This window comes from Megalobrama amblycephala, linkage group LG7 (genome assembly GCF_018812025.1).
Source record: "Megalobrama amblycephala isolate DHTTF-2021 linkage group LG7, ASM1881202v1, whole genome shotgun sequence".
Lineage (NCBI taxonomy): Eukaryota > Metazoa > Chordata > Actinopteri > Cypriniformes > Xenocyprididae > Megalobrama > Megalobrama amblycephala.
The window spans coordinates 1,093,071-1,112,406 of record NC_063050.1 but is presented as its reverse complement, the minus strand read 5'-3'; the positions used below and the strand labels follow the sequence as shown (position 1 = coordinate 1,112,406).

The window sequence follows — 19,336 nt, the reverse complement described above, 5'->3', positions numbered from 1 at the left end:
CCGCAGATGCATGATGATGCTGCGTGTGCTTGGTGCGTGTCCACTGGCAAAGAGCAGAGCAAGCATTTTCAATTCATTTCTTTGAACTTGAGCGTGAAGTTCGGAAAAGGTGAAGCAAATTATATTCACAGGATTCACTGCAGAGTGAAAGAGAGCTGTGAGAAACGCGTGCTTTACTTGATGTATACTTGCTGTTCATGGTCTCACCTGCCGGTAGGCCTATTTTCTGTACAAATGCTCTACGAAGGCATCATTTATGTTGTTTAGAATGCCATGGGTTTATGTATTAAAAATATGAAATTCACTAACGGAAGGCTGCTTTTGATTTCAAATTCTCATGCATGTGACTAGTGCTTAAATGTACTTGCTTCTCAAAATGCTTTTGATGCAAAATTCAAAAAAACAAAAAACAAAACACTTTTTCGATCATTAGATCTTGCTACATTCCTCATGCTAGCTTCACATAGATCGATTAGCTCTTAAATTCAGTAAGATTAGCTTTCTGCAACGCTCATTTTGGTTCCTCTGCTGGCTCTTCAATTTAGCAGGAAGAACCAGGGAGCATAGCCTTGTATGGTCTGTTTTGGGGGGGATTTTGTGATGCTCTCCCTGATTGTAAAATGGGAGGTAGTCCCCAGAAACTGCTGCTGCTCCCCTATTCTTAACTCATTATGGAGCTCATGTAAAGGGGGGGGGGGGGGGGGGGGGGGGGGGATGGGGGATTTTGTGCTGCTCTACTATGGCGGGCCGGAAGGTCCAAAAATATGGCTACCGACTTGTCGCGGGAATTCACTATACAATTGCCAGTAGCCACTGAGTTTTCCACTGATAGGCCGGCGGTGCATCTGTATACACACTCTCCTCGCGCAGCGAACGACTCGCTTTCCTCACGCAGCTGACCACTGACTCTCCTCAGCTGGCGACTCACTCTTCTCACGCAGCGAACGACTCACTTTCCCAGGCTGTCGACTCACTTTCCTCACGCAGCCGGCGACTCACTTTCCTCACGCAGCCGGCGACTCACTTTCCTCACGCAGCCGGCGACTCACTTTCCGCAGCCGGTGACTCACATTCCTCACGCAGCAAATGACTCTCCTCACGTTTCTTTTCAAATACTGTGGTGCAATAATTAACTACATCTAGTAAAGTTGATCATTTTTGTGTTGTAAATGTAATTTATTCTGAAGCAATATTCCCATCAGTGTTCTGTAAACTTACTGTTAAGATGTAAAATGTAAATCTTCAGATTTGTATATGCTCCCTTAAAGGGATAGGTCAATCAAAAATAAAAAATTCTGTCATCATTGACTTACCTTCTAGTTGTTCCGAAGTTGTTCTTCTGTTGAACTAAAAATATATTTTAAATGTCAGTCAACAGACAGCTGACTGTAGCGAGTGACTTTCATAGTAGGAAAAGAAAAATACTATGGAAGTCACTGGTTACCATCAACTGTTACTGACATTCTTGAAAATATCATCCTTTTTAGTTCAACAGAAGAAAGAAACTCATATAGGTTTGGAACAACTAGAGTGTAAGTCAATGATGACAGAATTATCATTTAGGTTTAACTATCCCTTGAAATTGATTGTCATGGCATTTTTTTACTAAATGATAATTCTGTCATCATTGACTTAGTTGTTCCAAACCTATATGAGTTTCTTTCTTCTGTTGAACTAAAAAGGATGATATTTTGAAGAATGTCAGTAGGGTCATTCCACGAAATCGGTGCCTTTTGCGTCCCTAAGAAATAACTTCCCAGTCCACTAAATATTCCAACTGACCACCACGACGCCGGGAGTCCAAGATCTCATGAACCTCATACGCAGCTCCGTCCTCCAGGATGAGTGGAAGGGGGGGTTCGACGGGAGCCACGTCAGGTCCTGTGGGAAGAACAGAAGGGTGGTGAGCTTTAAGCAGTGACACGTGGAAAGTGGGGTGAATACGATACCCTTGTGGGAGTTGGAGTTGGTAGGTGACTGGGTTGACCTGCTTGACGATGGGGAATGGGCCAATGAACCTGGGACTCAGCTTTCTGCAGGGCAGACGCAGTCTGACATCCCGGGTGGACAGCCAAACCATCTGACCAGGCTGGAAGACCGGAGTGTTGGAGCGTCGAAGGTCGGCTGTCATCCTGCGTCTGCGCAGGGCTCGTTGCAGCTGATGGTGTGCTGAGTCCCAGACCCTCTCGCTCTCTCGGAACCAGTAATCCACTGCCGGAACGTTGGAGGGTTCCCCGGTCCAGGGGAACAGTGGGGGTTGGTAGCCGAGTACGCACTGGAAAGGTGTGAGTCCTGTAGTCGACTGCCGGAGAGAGTTTTGGGCGTACTCGGCCCAACCCAGGAACTGGTTCCAAGAGTCCTGGTGGTCATGACAGAAGGTACGGAGGAAGCGGCCAATCTCCTGCACCTTCCTTTCCGTCTGCCCGTTGGACTGTGGATGGTATCCGGAAGTCAGGCTGACGGCCACACCTAGGAGGGAGTGAAACGATCTCCACACTCTGGATATGAACTGAGGTCCTCTGTCAGAGACTATGTCTTCTGGTATTCCGAAATATCTGAACACTTGGTTGAAGAGTATTTCGGCGGTCTCCATGGCAGTGGGTAATCCTGGGAGTGGAATTAGACGGCAAGACTTGGTCCACAACGGCTAGGATGGTGGTATTTCCTTCTGAGACAGGGAGATCAGTGATGAAGTCCAATCCTAGGTGTGACCATGGTCGATCTGGAACGGGCAGCGGAAGGGGTTTCCCAGCTGGCAGATGACGAGGACTTTTGGAGATGGTGCACTCCCGACAGCCCTGCACGTACCTTCTGACATCTGAAGCCATCCCTGGCCACCAGAAGCGTTCTTTAAGCAACGAGAGGGTTTCATTGACCCCCGGGTGACCAGTGCCAAGTGACGTGTGAGCTGAGTGAATGGTTGGAGTGCGTCGTGTCCGAGGAATGTACAGCAAGCCGGGTGGACAGCCCGGCGGAGGGTTCGTGGAGGCATTGGAGGAGGGGATAGTCTCCTCTGACCAGGTAATAGGACTCACAATGAGAGAGCTCGGAATGATAGGTTCAGGTTCTTCGGTCTTTTCCTCAGGAGCATGGAGACGAGAGAGAGCGTCAGCTTTGACATTTTTGGTACCTGGACGGTAGGAGATGGTATAATTGAATCGGGAGAAGAACATGGCCCAGCGAGCTTGTCTTGGGTTTAGTCTTTTCGCTGACCGAAGATATTCGAGGTTCTTGTGGTCTGTTAGCACCAGGAACGCATGTTTGGCTCCCTCCAGCCAATGCCTCCACTCTTCCAAGGCAAGCTTAACAGCAAGAAGTTTCCTGTCACCGATGGAGTAGTTGACTTCCGCCGGGCTGAGCTTGCGGGAGAAGAAGGCGCGTGGATGAAGTCTACTTGGCGTCCCCTGCTGCTGCGATAACACCGCTCCCACTCCAGTGGTCGAAGCGTCCACTTCAACGATGAACTGCTTCTCTGGATCAGGATGGACGAGCAAGGGAGCGGTGGTGAAGGCTTCTTTAAGGTGGTTGAAGGCGTTGGTGGCTGCCAAGTTCCAGGACAGAGACTTGGGCTTATCACGGAGCAGGCTGGTAAGTGGATGGGTGATGGAACTGTAACCTTTGATGAACCGTCTGTAGAAGTTGGAGAATCCGAGGAAGCGGAGGTCCAGCTTCGTAAACACAGTGGCACCACGGAGATGTTCTAGGGCCGCTGGGACGAGAGGAAGGGGATATCTGAAATTGACGGTAATCTTGTTGAGTGAGCGATAGTCGATGCATGGCCGTAAGCCTCCGTCCTTTTTAGCCACAAAGAAGAAGCTGGAAGCAGCAGGGGAAGTAGACGGCCTGATGTAACCTTGGGCGAGGGCTTCCTTGATGTAATCCTCTTCTCCTCCGGGATGGAAAGTGGGTATATCTTACCCTTTGGCACTGGTTCACCCGGAAGCAGGTCAATGGCACAGTCCCATGGCTGGTGTGGAGGCAGCTTGGAAGCCCGTTGCGGGAAGAAGACATCGCTGAAGGGGGCGTAACACTTGGGGATGTCAATGGAGCGCTGTTCGACTGGACTCTCGATGGAAGTGGTGCAGAGAGAGAGATCAGGCGAAGGAGATGATGGAACAGGAAGTTCAGCCAGACAGCGAGAGAAACAGGTGTCGCCCCACTTCAGGATTTCGCCCGTTTTCCAGGAGATGGTTGGGTTGTGCTGCTCCAACCAGGGGCGCCCTAGAACCACGTCAGCGGTGGAATCCTCCAGAACCAGCAGATGTATTTCCTCTAGATGTAGTAGGGCTGGACAATAATTCAATATCAATATATATCGCAATATATTTTTTTTCGATAACGGTGATATGATTTTTAAACACATTTCCGGTATTTCGATATATACATTACAGCATCTTGAGGCGCAGCTGTTAGAAAGAGCAGAACGCGATTGGCTATTTGCGTGATGACGTAACGTTACACCACAGAGACATGCAGCCACCAGCCAGTGCTCAGCAGTTGTACGCTAAGATCAAACGCGAACGCGGCAAGTTTTACAAAATGAGTGCACCTGATGCAAACGCGAACAAGCTTCCACAACTTGATGAAAGTATGTGTACATAACTACACCGTGCTGGTTAATGTTTGGTGCAGGAGAATGTGTGAAATAAAAACTTTAAACACGGATACTTTATTCTGTATGAGCTATGTGTCACGTGGCTAGTGTTATTAAACTCATCGCGGAGCTCCGCACTGAAACCGAGCATATGCGCGCTCCGCCTGTATATCATAAAAACAATCGTATTTTTCATGTGTTCGTATTCAAACTCCAGTTCTGATCGCATCGCGAGCAAAATACAAACACACGTGCTGAGCTGAGGTAAACAGCCTACGGCTTGCGTATTTGAACGCAGCTAGAGCAGGCAGAGGTGAATGAGCAGCACTTTTGTGTTATTTGAATTCTCCGCTGTAATGCGAGAGAATGTGAACATATTTTCCATTTGCGCTGGTAGATTACAGCAAAACAATCCACTTCCGAGAGAAGTGATGCTTCCTCATTCATAATACTGCAATTATAATCTTATGCATACTACAGCGCAGTGATTGGATTAAATGAGCTTTATGTCATGAATATATATGTCGAGATTCGCTCGAACCGGTCTATGTCAGCATGTTCGACCATGCCCATACTTGGGCCGACAGTACACGATTACGTCAGATTTTGTGACGTTGCTCCGACTCAGCTTTTCAAACAGGAAGACAGAAATCGCTATGAAAAATGCAAAAATAACTATTTTTCACTTATGAATAACATTGAGTAGGCTACCTTTAGTGTTTTCAATGATGTGCAGCCTATACATATCTGTTTACATCTCAAAAAAAGTGTTTTGGGGTTTCATGACCCTTTAAGAATAATAAAATCAGCCTACGTTATAGTTTAATGTTAAAAATGTTAATATTACTAAAGTGAGTGAGTCTTATGTTTATTTTTATGTTTGTATGAAGGCTAAATACAAATAAAAGCTGAACATAAATTTATTTGTACAGTTTTTATTTCTAAAATCCTATATAGTTTTATAGGAAGAGATTTCATAGATTTGGCAAATTAATTTTTCAGACGTTTGTAGGTACAGATATCCGTTGTGGCCGTTCTTGGCAGTTTTTCTGAGGCTATTATATAGTTCATATCGATATCGGAATTATATCGTATTGACCGAAATTAAGAATTATATCGTGATATAAATTTTGGCCATATCGTCCAGCCCTAAGATGTAGTAAACCAACTTGGAGTGTTACTGGTCCTGCCACGGTGCGGATGCGCTTACGACTCAGGGGTTTGCCAGTTATTGAGTTGATCTTGTAGATTGTCGGAGACAGAGAGGTCTTGAAACATAGCTGCCGGCAGATGGCGCCGGAGACGAAGTTGCCGGCTGACCCTGAGTCGAGGAGCGCGACCACTGAAAGGGAGACAGTAGCGGCAGAAAGATTGACGACAGTGGGTCGAGGTGGGCGTGTGGGGCATGCTGCAATCACATGCCCAGGACCTCCACAGTACAGACAGAGATGCAGGGTCAGCCGACGGCGGCGCTCTTCTGAGGATAGACGTGAGTTTTCAACATCCATGGGTTCTTGGGCTAGTTCTGGAGTGCTGACGGGTTCAGATCGGCAGAGGAGCATGTTGGGAAGTGACTGGTCCTGGTGCTCTTGGATGCACGCTTGCATGCGAGTGGCGCAGCGAATGGAGAGCTGGATGAACTTTTCGAGGCCGATGGAGTCCTCGCATGCAGCAAGATGCAGCCGTACCCGAGGTTCTAATCCTTGACGATATGTTGTTATCAGGGATTGTTCATTCCATCCACTGAGTGCTGCAAGCGCTCTGAAGTGCAAAGCATAATCGTAAATAGACATTGATCCTTGTTTCAAATTATAGAGTTTCTCACCAGCAGACGAATCTGTGATCGGTTTCCCGAACACCTCCCGGAAGTGGGAAATAAACGCAGAGTAGGATTGGGTTACAGCGCCCCGCTGGGACCAGATGGAATCGGCCCACTTCAATGCTTTGCCGCTGAGCTGAGAAATGATGAATGCAATTTTGGATGTCTCACTCGGGTACAGGTGCGGCTGCATCTCTGGGACCAGTGTGCATTGCAGCAGAAATCCGCTGCAATCCTCCGGCGATCCTGAGTAGGGCGCCGGTTTGGCCATGGGACTGGCGTACGGCGGCAGTGAAGGAGAACTACTGGCATTGGTGGTGGTGTTCGCTGGTGCAGGTGAAGGGACATTGACTGGAGATGGCGGTGGTGGATTGATGGTGAGAGTTCGCCGAAGCGCATCCACCAGGTCTTAATTAGCATTCATATGGCTAAAATATTGGCTATTTATTAATAATTATTAAGCACATATTAATGCCTTATTCTGCATGATCTTATTCTACATTCTTAATCCTACCCAATACCTAAACCTAACAATTAACTATAATAAGCAGTAAATTAAGAGTTTATTGAGGGAAAAGTCATAGTTAATCGTTTATATATGTGTTCCCTATACTGAAATGTTACCAAAATAATGTAATGTAATGTTAACCCATAAAGCTAATTAGTTTTTTTAAGTTTGATAATTAATCTGCTATGTCATGTTTATGACAGGTTATGATGTTTTGCTAATGTCAAGTTGTCATGACAAAGACACTGACAGGTTATGATGTGTTGGTTTATGTCAAGTTGTCGTAACAAAGAAATCTCAAACAATGTCATCTTTGCATTAAAAATGACATAATTGAGTGAATGACATTTAATAACAGTTGTCATAAACATGCATAAAACCTCCTTCATATTCAAGACACGTGTCATGTCAAGATTATGAAAGTGTCATGTCAGTCTTATGCACACCCCTTCAAGTAAAGTGTTACCAATGTGTTTTTGTGATCTGGTCTGTTTGCTACCAAATAGCAAATTAGCTTGAAATTGTCAAACCTGTTACCGTCAACCCTGTTACTTTTTAGGTAACAGGTCATGACATGTGGGTAACAGGGATGACAATCACCTTATCCTCTCTGTATTTAACATGTATCTGTGTCAAATGCAAACATTTTAAAACGTCATCCCAGGTGTATTATTGTTGTCTATATCATTCAGTGTGGGTGGCATATGAATATCAGTTACATTTTTAGTTTGTATTTGTAGTATTGTTAGTATTAGTATTGTTGGTACACAAATCTTGTAATTCAAGTATGAACTATTTAAATGTATTATATAAACTTAATATATAATATATTTTAACCCTAACAGAGTATGTAGATTTTCATTTCTTAAACAACCATGTTGGAATATGTATTCCAGGATGACAATGCCAATATTCATCAGGGTTAAAGAATGGTTCAGAGAGCACAAAGAATCATTTTCACACATGAATGGGCACTTCTGAGTCCTGACTTTAACCTAACCTAAGACTAACCTCTTGATGGAAATAAATGTTCTGATGTCATTTCCATCAGGAGGTGCATACATTTTTGGTCAAGATCTTGTATTGACAATGCAAGAGGTGAGCACTCTGTAAAGTTTCCTCCAGCACATCCCAAAGACTTACACTGAGGTTAAAGTCAGGACTCAGAAGTGTCCATTTCCTATGTGAAAATGATTCTTTGTGCTCTGTGAACCATTCTTTCACAGTTTTAACCCTGTTGAATATTGGCATTGTCATCCTGGAATATGGCCATGATACATCTTTCAACTCATTTGTTTAAGAAAAGAAAAGCTACACACTACATCTCGTAGGGCTTAAAGAACCATTGCCAAACATATAACATGCTAGAAACATAATAATCACTGTAATAATGATCCATTCATAGGTTCTTAAGTATTTACCTATTAAAATCCAAACAACAACTTTTTTTTTTGGCCGGGCATGGCGGGCAGTGTATATTTTAAGCTCTGTGAGGGGACACACTGACACAGACAAACCGTATGGACGCATGGGTTTAATTACAGGAGCCTTAAAACATTTACAAAGTGTGCATATGCACAGATTTGATCTTAGAGTGTGCGTACGCTTAAATCCACGCCAATGCTCATATTTATAAAAACGTGGAAAAGTGCTTAGCGCCACATCAGAGTCTGAACAGACGTACAGTACACACTTTTCCTTGTCAGATTACTGCAGTTTTTTTGAAAATCTAAGCAATTCTTACAGCTCGCCATTCTAAATTAAATGATTTGGACGATGACTGGTGATCTTTTATATGTAAACGACATTAATTAGGTGTTGTTTACAACGCCGAGACCTAAAACCATTCAGCTGTGCACAAGTTCAAGATTATTTGCGATTAAGGCTATATATTTCACATTTGAAAGAGAGACATACGCTCGTTTTCTGTGTTTACGTTCATTCTAAGAATCTCACATCTGAGAAATGATCATAAGATCAAATTTAGGACGGTTTCTGTGCAACATTTTATAAATAAGGTTCTTGATCTCTTAGAAATTAAATGTTTCACTAATACAGCCATGCAAAGTGAATGCAAAACAATATAATGTAAATTAAAAAGTAAGAAACTTTACAGTATTATGTAAAAAAAAAAATATGTAGATTGTATGCTGAAGAATGTGTCCCGTCATCCCTGTTACTCTGGTCAGTCCTGTTACCATCATGTCAATCCTGTTACTGTCATTAATTTAATAAATAATGTAAAAATAATATTTGAAATGGCCATCAAAGTTTTTCAGATGTAACAATCACATTATTTTGTTTGGGACAAAGCCCTTCTTTTAATATCTCTCTTGTAAATATATATATTTTTCTTAATTGACAGGTGATCAGCATTCAAAATTAGGATGTTTTCAGTCATCTGAATGACAAAAATAAGATTTGTTTAAAAAATACCAAATTTGAAACAGCCCCAGTGAAAAAAGGGACAACAATACTGCTCATATATGTAAAAACTATTACATAGTTATAATTAAAACTGTAGTATATAGTGATGATTACGTCTGTAACAGGGTTGACAAAAATATCAAAACATGAGGAAGAAAAGTAGTAATAAAATAAAAAATTATATAGCCTGAGATGGCCCAATACAATTTCTTGTCATTTTATGTTGTCTTCATTCCATATATATAATTTTTAAAAAAAAAATTAAACTTATTTTATTTTTTTATTTTTCAAAGTTGAAAAGGCACCGATTTCGTGGAATGACCCAGTAACAGTTGATGGTAACCAGTGACTTCCATAGTATTTTTTTTTCCTACTATGAAAGTCACTCGCTACAGTCAGCTGTCTGTTTACTGACATATATTTTTAGTTCAACAGAAGAACAACTTCGGAACAACTAGAAGGTAAGTCAATGTTGACAGAATTTTTATTTTTGATTGACCTATCCCTTTAAGGGAGCATATACAAATCTGATGATTTACAGTTTACATCTTAACAGTTTACAGAACACTGATGGGAATATTGCTTCAGAATAAATTACATTTACAACACAAAAATGATCAACTTTACTAGATGTAGTTAGTTATTGCACCATCACAGTATTTGAAAAGAAACGTGAGGAGAGTCAATTGCTGCGTGAGGAAAGTGAGTCGCCGGCTGCGGAAAGTGAGTCACCGGCTGCGTGAGGAAAGTGAGTCGCCGGCTGCGTGAGGAAAGTGAGTCGCCGGCTGCGTGAGGAAAGTGAGTCGCCAGCTGAGGAAAGTGAGTCGTTCGCTGCGTGAGGAGAGTGAGTCGCCAGCTGAGGAGAGTCAGTGGTCAGCTGCGTGAGGAAAGTGAGTCGTTCGCTGCGTGAGGAGAGTGTGTATACAGATGCACCGCCGGCCTATCAGTGGTAAACTCAGTGGCTACTGGCAATTGTATAGCGAATTCCCGCGACAAGTCGGTAGCCATATTTTTGGACCTTCCGGCCCGCCATACTCTCCCAGTTAAAAAAATGGGAGGTTGTCCCCAGAAGCTGCTGCTGTTCCCATTCTTAGCTTTCAGGGAGCTCATGAAAAGGACGGGGAATTTAGAACAGAGCCATACCGCCAAATGTAACTTCAACAAAATATGACAATAAAAAATGGACTAAAAAGTTTGTCTCTGGTCATTTTTTGACTTAAGTGGTCCTGACTGAAATCAAGCATTCTGTGTTAGTTCAGGCAGGCGTCGTTGTCAAGCTCCACTATCAGCTGATTCGCAAATTCTAACCCCACCCATATCAGCTGATCTGATTTCTATGGATTCAATTGGCAACTTTCAAATAAGGCACATAAACGCAGCTTCCGTCTCTCTGCTAGTGATGGGTAGCCTGACTACGTCAGACTTCCTACTTCCGCTCAATTTCATTTCGCTTCTGTACTCAGTCTGATACAGCGTCAGAGCTTTGTGTTTGCCACCGGTCTGGAAACAGCCGGGCCAATCAACGAACAGAGGGCGGGCTGAGAGCCGTGACGTAGATGCTAAGCGCCGAGTTTTACATTGTAGGTTAGAGAAATCGAAAACCGAAACGACCGCGGAAATGGGAAACGAGACACGGGATGCAAACTTCGGGATGCATTAACTTCGCATAATCTGCAAAAGTCGTTTACAGCCATGTTCACTCCGGTATTTCGCTCACATCATCATGTGTTTACAACAGGTTTACAGTGGAAGTTCAATCATAGATTTGAGTTCGATGCATGATGTCTGTGCTTTGATGCGGCTGTACAGGCGGATAACATACATCATAACTAAACGTATCTGATTGGCTTACGGGTAACCAATGATTTTAAACTTCAGACAAGCGTCCCCTAGCGAGAGAGAAAACACTTCTCTATTATGCCATTCCAGACTCTGTCTACGAAGCAAAGTGAAGTAGCAGAGTCTGGTATTACCAGGCTAAGTGATGGGAAGTTCGGATCATTTTACTGACTCTGACTTTTGAGTCTCGTTCAACAAAATGAACGAATCTTTTTTCGAGTCATTTCGTTCATTTAGTTCATTTTAGCAAAATGTAATTAAAATGTTACGTGTTACTTCCCCAACACATCTACTACTTATGCAAACGTTGATCCCACTACAAACAATACAAAACTACAATGCTATAAGATTCAGAAATGATTAATTCATTACCTGGGTCTTCAGTTTATGACAAGCTGATTAAGCTCACCTCACCTCTTGTCTGACAAGTCTTCGGGTTTAAGTCATTCCTTAATGACGTGACAGGCAGTCCCATGCTAAACCAATGCAGTCTGAGCCGGTAAGAGAATTGATTAGTTCATTTCATGAGTCTTTCGGGTTTTTGAGTCGTTCCTTAAACACGTGACAGACCCCTACACTACGCCAATGCATTCTGAGCCGGAAAGAGAATTGATTAGTTCTCTTCATGAGTCTTTCGGGTTTTGAGTCGTTCCTTAATCATGTAACAGACCCATACGCTATTTCTGACATTTCTGTCACTGTTTTTGTTACTGTTTCTTGAGGATCTGTGGTGTGTTATTATAAATAAATAAAGCCCTGTTATAAATAAAATATTGATTAATTTATCTTTTTGACTGTCTATCTGTAAATAAACACTAGGCTATATAATAATATAATAATCCAAGCCTACAATACAAAGTATTTATAGCCTAGTTTGTTCATTTTTACTCCAATTTTGAGTTTGCTGTTATAATAATTGCTTTTCCTAGGCAGACTTGACATATTGGTCTAATATAAGAAGATTGCTCAAAAAGGACATAATGACATAAATTAAAAGCAACTAACATTTTGAATTTGAATTATTAATGTTAGTTTAAAACATCAAGGTTATGATAACTTCAGCTTTAACAGTTGTAACACAAACTCAAACAAAACTGGAGAGTTAACGTTATTTACTAATAAATATAATGTGCTTGGGTCACACAGCATAGTGTATGGGTATGTCACGTGATTAAGGAACGACTCAAAAACCCGAAAGACTCATAAAAAGAACTAATCAATTCTCTTTCCGGCTCAGAATGCATTGGCTTAGTGTATGGGTCTGTCACGTGATTAAGGAACGACTCAAAAACCCGAAAGACTCATAAAAAGAACTAATCAATTCTCTTTCCGGCTCAGAATGCATTGGCTTAGTGTATGGGTCTGTCACGTGATTAAGGAACGACTCAAAAACCCGAAAGACTCATAAAAAGAACTAATCAATTCTCTTTCCGGCTCAGAATGCATTGGCTTAGTGTATGGGTCTGTCACGTGATTAAGGAACGACTCAAAACCAGAAAGACTCATGAAATGAACTAATCAATTGAATCATCAGGTGAACTACTTCTAGCAGTACAGAACCTGTAGAATATTGCACATGCGCGACTGAACGAATCACCCCCCGAGACGACTCGTTCTTCCCGAGTCACATTAAAGATTTGTTCAAAATGAACGAATCATTCAAGACCGACACATCACTACTCTCTGCTTGCTTGGATGCTTCCACTGCACACTGCTTGCTACCCAGCTCCTCCTTAAACTTGTGTTTAACTTAATCAGTGTCATTCTGTTGTCATTGATGCATGCTCAGTTCTCAATAGGGGGATTTTGTGCTGCTCTCCCAGTTAAAAAAATGGGAGGTTGTCCCCAGAAGCTGCTGCTGTTCCCATTCTTAGCTTTCATGGAGCTCATGAAAAGGACGGGGAATTTAGAACAGAGCCATACCGACAAATGTAATTTCAGCAAAATATGCCAATAAAAAAAAGTAAAAGATTAAAAAGTTTGTTTCTGGTAATTTTTTGACTTAAGTGGTCCTGACTGAACTGTATAAACCGATGCTAACACAGGAGAATACTTGTTTCTAAATGTTCACCGTGGTTTCAGAATAAAAATTTAAACCCTCGCTCTGACTCTGCATGTTTTGATAACATGTTCTTGTAGAAGAAATTACAGTGACTGCAGCATTTATATCATAAAGATAAAAAAATATTAATGATTAAGTGGACATTTGAATTAAATGTTGTTTGGCCAATATTAAAAAAGGATTTGATCATGCTGTAACAACAATAGCAAGAAGTGTAACAACAACAATCACCTAGCCACTCCGCCCTCTGCAGCCATTTGATATAATACATAATGTACATAAGTTGATTGTTTCCATTATGTGTTTTAACAGTGTTGTTAAAAAAAATATAATAAAGTAACTTGCTTTTGTTACTTTCATTGAAACATATATTACTGCCACTTTTTTCCAGTAAATGGCAGCAGAGGACCACTCATTAGCTCATTTGCAACTTCCTATTCCTAATGTAGTACTTTTCATGTTTTGCCTCTGGATTTATTATAAAATAGCTATAATAACTATTCATGCTAATAGGCAAATAATGCATTAAATACTTTCAAATATTTTTAGATTTAATTAAAAAAAATCAAATAGGCCTATTTTTAAACATTTTTTAAACAAAAGGACACATGAAAGCTGCTAAAAGTACCCAGCCAACACAGACTTGTGTTTCCAAACTATTTAGCATGTGAAAAACAGTACTCATTGTTAATATATATGTTAACATAGGCATATATATATATATATATATATATATATATATGCCTAACATATATATTACATAACATTAACACATATATATATATATATATATATGTATATATATATATATATATATATATATATATATATATATATATATATATATATATATATATATATATATATATATATGTCTATGTATTTTAAGTCATTTTAAAGACTGTTGTTCACTTAGGTCTATTTTTATAACCACACACACACACACACACACACAAAAAAAAAAACAACAACAACAAAAAATTGGTAATGCATTTGTAGAGGGGGTTGGGGGGAACAACAATACAGTTCTGCTTAGGGCACCCATTTGGCCAGCAGCAACCCTGCGTGATGTAGCTGTGTCTGACTACCCATATGGAAAAGTTTTGTTAAAAACATATGTGATTCTTATATGTTCTAACAGAATATTATAAGGGACATATATGCTGCAAAAAACGCATATACAAATTGCATAATATTTATGTATTTTCAATCCTATATGTCATAGATGTCCAAGATATAACTAAAGTCTTACAGATTTTCATGATGTAAAAACAGGTAAATAATACAAATTTAATAGGCCTATGAATGTCCACCATATTTCTTAAGATGTGTATAAAACATAGTGCATCAGTATAAGGCTGTACTTTACTCATGTCCTCGCTCTTATCTTGTCCTAAGTGGAGCCCTACGCCTGTCAATCACAGTCATATAATGTATAATCATAGACTTTCAATCTCAGATGAAACACATATAAACTACACGCAAGCACATATATTAATTACAAAATTAACATTTTAATTACAAAACTAATTAATTAAATTAACATTTTAACGTGGGATGACACTTGGTGACTTTAGTCGCATTAGCTATGTGAACACAAAAATCATGGACATGATTCAGATATGTTAAAGGGCCAGGAGAAAAAGTCACACTTGGCTCCTTTGTGGTTAAAAATGACCACCATAGGAAATTAATGGGAAATATGAAAACACACAAAATCTCTGAGAATCTTTTGGTGGTACAAACTACAAATCAACCATTGTGCAGAAAATGTGCACCGCAATGAAGGGGTCACGCTCTAAAATATCAAGAGTGCAAAACAGACACATTACACTAGTGTGACTATAAAACAGAGCAAGTTTTTGCAAATGTGAAATATCAAGAAAATCAAGAATTCAGCCGCTATACAGGAAAAAACAGCAAGGAAGAAGTTTACAAGCACATGAACTACACTGCGTTCCAAATTATTATGCAATTGACATATCAGTAAGATTTCAGTACAATAAACATTCAGATTTTAGTTTTTCTAAGTTAAAAAATAAAAATGTTTGTTTGTTTATTTATCCATGTCTTTTTAGATAACTGGTATCAATCTCAGACAAAATAATTTGCCAGATCTATGGAAACCCTACTTAGAGGTTGTTCCACATTATTAAGCAAGTCACAGTTCTCATGCAATATGGGGAGGAAGAAAGATCTTTCTGAAGATGAAAAGCATGAAATGGTGCAATGTTGTGCAAAAGGCATGAAAACAACTAATATTGTGTGAAACTGAATGGAGATTATCAAATTATCATAAGATTTGTGAGTGATTTAGAGCACAGCAGAACTCGGTCAGATAAAGGCTTATTAATGAAAGTTCCTGTCAAAAAATTTAATTGTATTAAAAGGGCAGCTATAAAAAAAAGCCAGTGTTGAGCAGCAAACAGGTATTTGAAGCTCCTGGTGTCTCTGGAGTCTCAAGAAGCTCTCCATGCTGGCTGGCAGTTGTGCGTAAAGATGCATTTCAGCCGCTCCAAACCAAACCTCACAAAGAGAAACATTTACAGTGGGTTTAGAAATACATGAAGACTCATTTTTAAATAGTTTTATTCACTGACTAATGCCGTACTACAATGGATGGTCTAAATGGATGGATTTCTGGATGGTTGGTGAATGGCCACCACGTTCCAACAAGACTGTGACGTCAGCAAGGAGCTGGCGGGTGATGATTTGGGCTGGAATACTGGGAAGTGAGATGGAGGGTATTAAAATTACTTTTGCAAGATATGTGGAGCTCATAACTGGCCATTTTCAGCTATGGTATAAAAAGGAGGATAGTACATAGTACAATGCACTATTTGTACAATGCACTATGCACTATCCCATGCTGCAAAAAAAAAAAAACACCACAGCAATAAAACTGTTTGAAAATGTATTTCTACACCCACTGTTAGTTTTTCTCTTTGTGAGGTTTGGTTAGTGGTGTCTAAAATGCATCTTTACACACAACTGCCAGCCTGCATGGTGAGGCTCTCAAGACTCCAGAGACATCAGCAGCTTCAAATACCTGTTTGCTGCTCAACACTGGCTTTTTATAGCTGCCCTTTTAATACAATTACTTTTTTTGACAGGAACTTTTTTTGACGGCGCTGCTTTCGGCGTGAGCAGATGAGAGAGAGAGTCAGAGCAGATCAGCACAGACGGACCAGACAGTTTCTCCTGAAAATCCACTGATCTAACTGGAAATGTGATTGAGTGCACTAAAAGTGGAGCTTTTGAAGTCGATGCGTCAGCCTGAAGTGATGTCGTCGGAGACAGAAGAGAGAGACGGAGCGGATCACAGCGTGTTGAAGCACTGTGAGTAATCTTCCTTGTGTGAATAAAGATATGATTCTATTTTGCTTTAGTGAGCGAAATTTCAGATATTAATCCGAATATAATGTAAATAACATGTCGAAGTTTCTAAAATGATTAAGTTAATTCTGAGCCGTTTTGAGTAGGCCGCGTGCACACAGCGCGAGCTGAACTGATTAGCACATGGGCTAAAGCTAACACGAGTAAACATGATAATTGTGTCATGATGAAATGAGATAAAGAGTTATATATGAGTGTCGGTGTGTTTAATAACTGCCTATTAATGTTTAATTTGATTGTGTCAATTTGAGATATTCATGTGATTTATGGTAATGTCTGAATCAAAAATAATATATGGTTTGCTAAATAATGACTAAAGGGCGTTTACTGTACATTCACTTAATCATTAATTACTAGCTTATTTTTGTTTGTTTTTGCATGAATGTGGATCCTTCAAATGTTTAATAAATCTTAAATAATGGCTAATATGCCCTTACTTGCCTGCATGTTAAGTTAATCATTAATTACTAGTGTGTATGTGCACCTCAACAGACTCAGAAGAGGCTGAAATAATGGAGGAAAACGGGAAAAATTGAGAAATGAAAAAAGTAAGAAAAAATGCACGTATTAGTTATTTTACTGTTTGGTGAATCAGCAGCCAGCTATCAAACTGTTTGGTGGTTTATTTTAGTAGTTTTTTTTTTCTGTCTTTACACTTAAAACTTTTAAATTATTGTATAACTGCTATTGTTTCAATATTATTTTTCAACTTGCTATGTAAAGTTAAGACAAAGAACTTAATAATTATTGGTAATTAATTACATTATCAAGTATATGACAAGAAACCTGAAAGTTATCCAACCTCTAACGTCTGGCATGATGGCTTTGCAAAATGCATCATTAACATTAAATTCATCAGCTTAGATGACCATATGTACACATAGGAGGCAGTCGAGTTGGTAAATAGGTTTAAGAGATTGCTTTATCATTTATTTTGCTATATTTTTGTTGCTAGAGCTACCAAATCTGATGAATGAAGTGAAGATGGCCCTGAAGTCTCAGTGTTCGTCAGCATCAGTCAGCTCTGACTTGGAAGATGTGACAGGATTTGCCACAGAGTAATTACAGAGCCCTTCCAAAAGAACAGGTAGTGTACTAGTTTATCTAGTCAATGAAGTGCTGAAACCCTGTTGTTGTTGTTGTTGTTGTTGTTAATACTAAATTCAAAGTGATCCAGTTGGAGTTAAGTTTAGGTTAAAGGATTAGTTGTTTGAAATGAAAATTAGCCCAAGCTTTACTCACCCTCAAGCTGTCCTAGGTGTATATGACTGTCTTCTTTCTGATGAACACAATCTGAGAAATATTAATAAATATCCTGACGCATCCAAGCTTTATAATGGCAGTGAATGGGATCAATGAGTATAAGGCTGAAGAAAGTGCCTCCATCCATCATAAACATACTCCACACGGCTCCGGTGGTTAATAAAGGCCTTCTGAAGCGAAGCGATGCATTTGTGTAAGAAAAATATATTTAACAAGTTATGCAGTAAAATATTTAGCTTCCGCCAGACCACAATCCATATTCAAGTTACGAAGAAAGTGTAAATTGTGATCATGTCAGTTACACTTTTTCCGTAAGTTTAATAGGGAAGGTGTAGGACGTAGTGTAAGCTTTGTGACCTGCAAGAGTTTTACACTTTCTTTGTACATTGAATACGGAAGGCGGAAGCTAGATATTTTACTTCATAACTTGTTTAAATATGGATATTTTTTACACAAACGCATCGCTTCGATTCAGAAGGCCTTTATTAACCCCCTGGAGTCGTGTGGAGTATGAATGGATGTGGATGGAGGCACTTTCTTCAGCCTTATAGTCATTGATCACTATTACTGCCATTATAAAGCTCGGATGCATCAGGATATTTATTAATATTTCTCAGATTAGGTTCATCAGAAAGAAGAAAGTCATATACACCTAGGATGGCTTGAGGGTGAGTAAAGCTTGGGCTAATTTTCATTTCAAAGTGAAATAATCTTTTAAGTGTCTTGCTCAGTGCCACAATAGTGGCAATTCCTATCAAACTCACAACTTTCTGGTTCATTTGGAAGTCCAGATCCCCAAACATGCTGCTGTTGATTTGTCTAACTTGATATGTAGTCATGGACTGTGGGCCACTTTGCTTCCTAACATCAGCAATGTTTTGCCTTTTATTTGTTTGTCTCACAGGAACAATGTTGCAGAAAGTGTCCTCATGTGGTGACCGCCAGCATTGGTACAGCAATTAATGCCAAACTTACTGAAATTAGAGGGAAGAAAACACAAAAACATCTGAAAACCTTAATGGTGTTTGATGATTGATAGCCGTGACAGTGTGTTCAAGGTATTTTGTTGTTGTTGTTGTTGTTGTTGTTGTTGTTGTTGGGGTGTGTGTGTGTTGTCTTCACAAAGTTCAGTTTGATATCAAGTTGTAATTTTAAATTACTCTTGTGGAGTATAATTTGATTGTGTCCCTTTGATTGTGTTGAAATAAAAGTATTTCTAATGTAAATCTGTGCAAGTAATTGACTGAAATCATATATGATTTATATATGCAGAGATATTGTAATATTTACTGAAATCATGTAAGATAATTATATGTAGAGATATGAGGAATTAGGTGGAAACATAAAATCTGTATAAAATTCATATGAGCAAATGATGCAAAATTTAAATAAATCCTATATGACTCGCATATGATCCAATCAAGAATT

At 39.9% G+C, this 19,336-nt stretch overlaps 1 long non-coding RNA gene across 2 annotated transcripts; it reads left to right on the top strand.

Moving 5' to 3' along the window:
* The first annotated feature begins 16,207 nt into the window (after window positions 1-16,207).
* LOC125271060 lies at window positions 16,208-19,134 on the top strand. Of its 2 annotated transcripts, XR_007185506.1 has the most exons (5): window positions 16,208-16,255; window positions 16,363-16,588; window positions 17,138-17,193; window positions 17,601-17,732; window positions 18,813-19,134. It is a non-coding gene; the product is annotated as an uncharacterized LOC125271060 (long non-coding RNA). The 2 variants fall into 2 exon arrangements; XR_007185505.1 differs by lacking the exon at window positions 16,208-16,255 and having other exon boundaries at window positions 16,299-16,588.
* The last annotated feature ends 202 nt before the right edge of the window (window positions 19,135-19,336 follow it).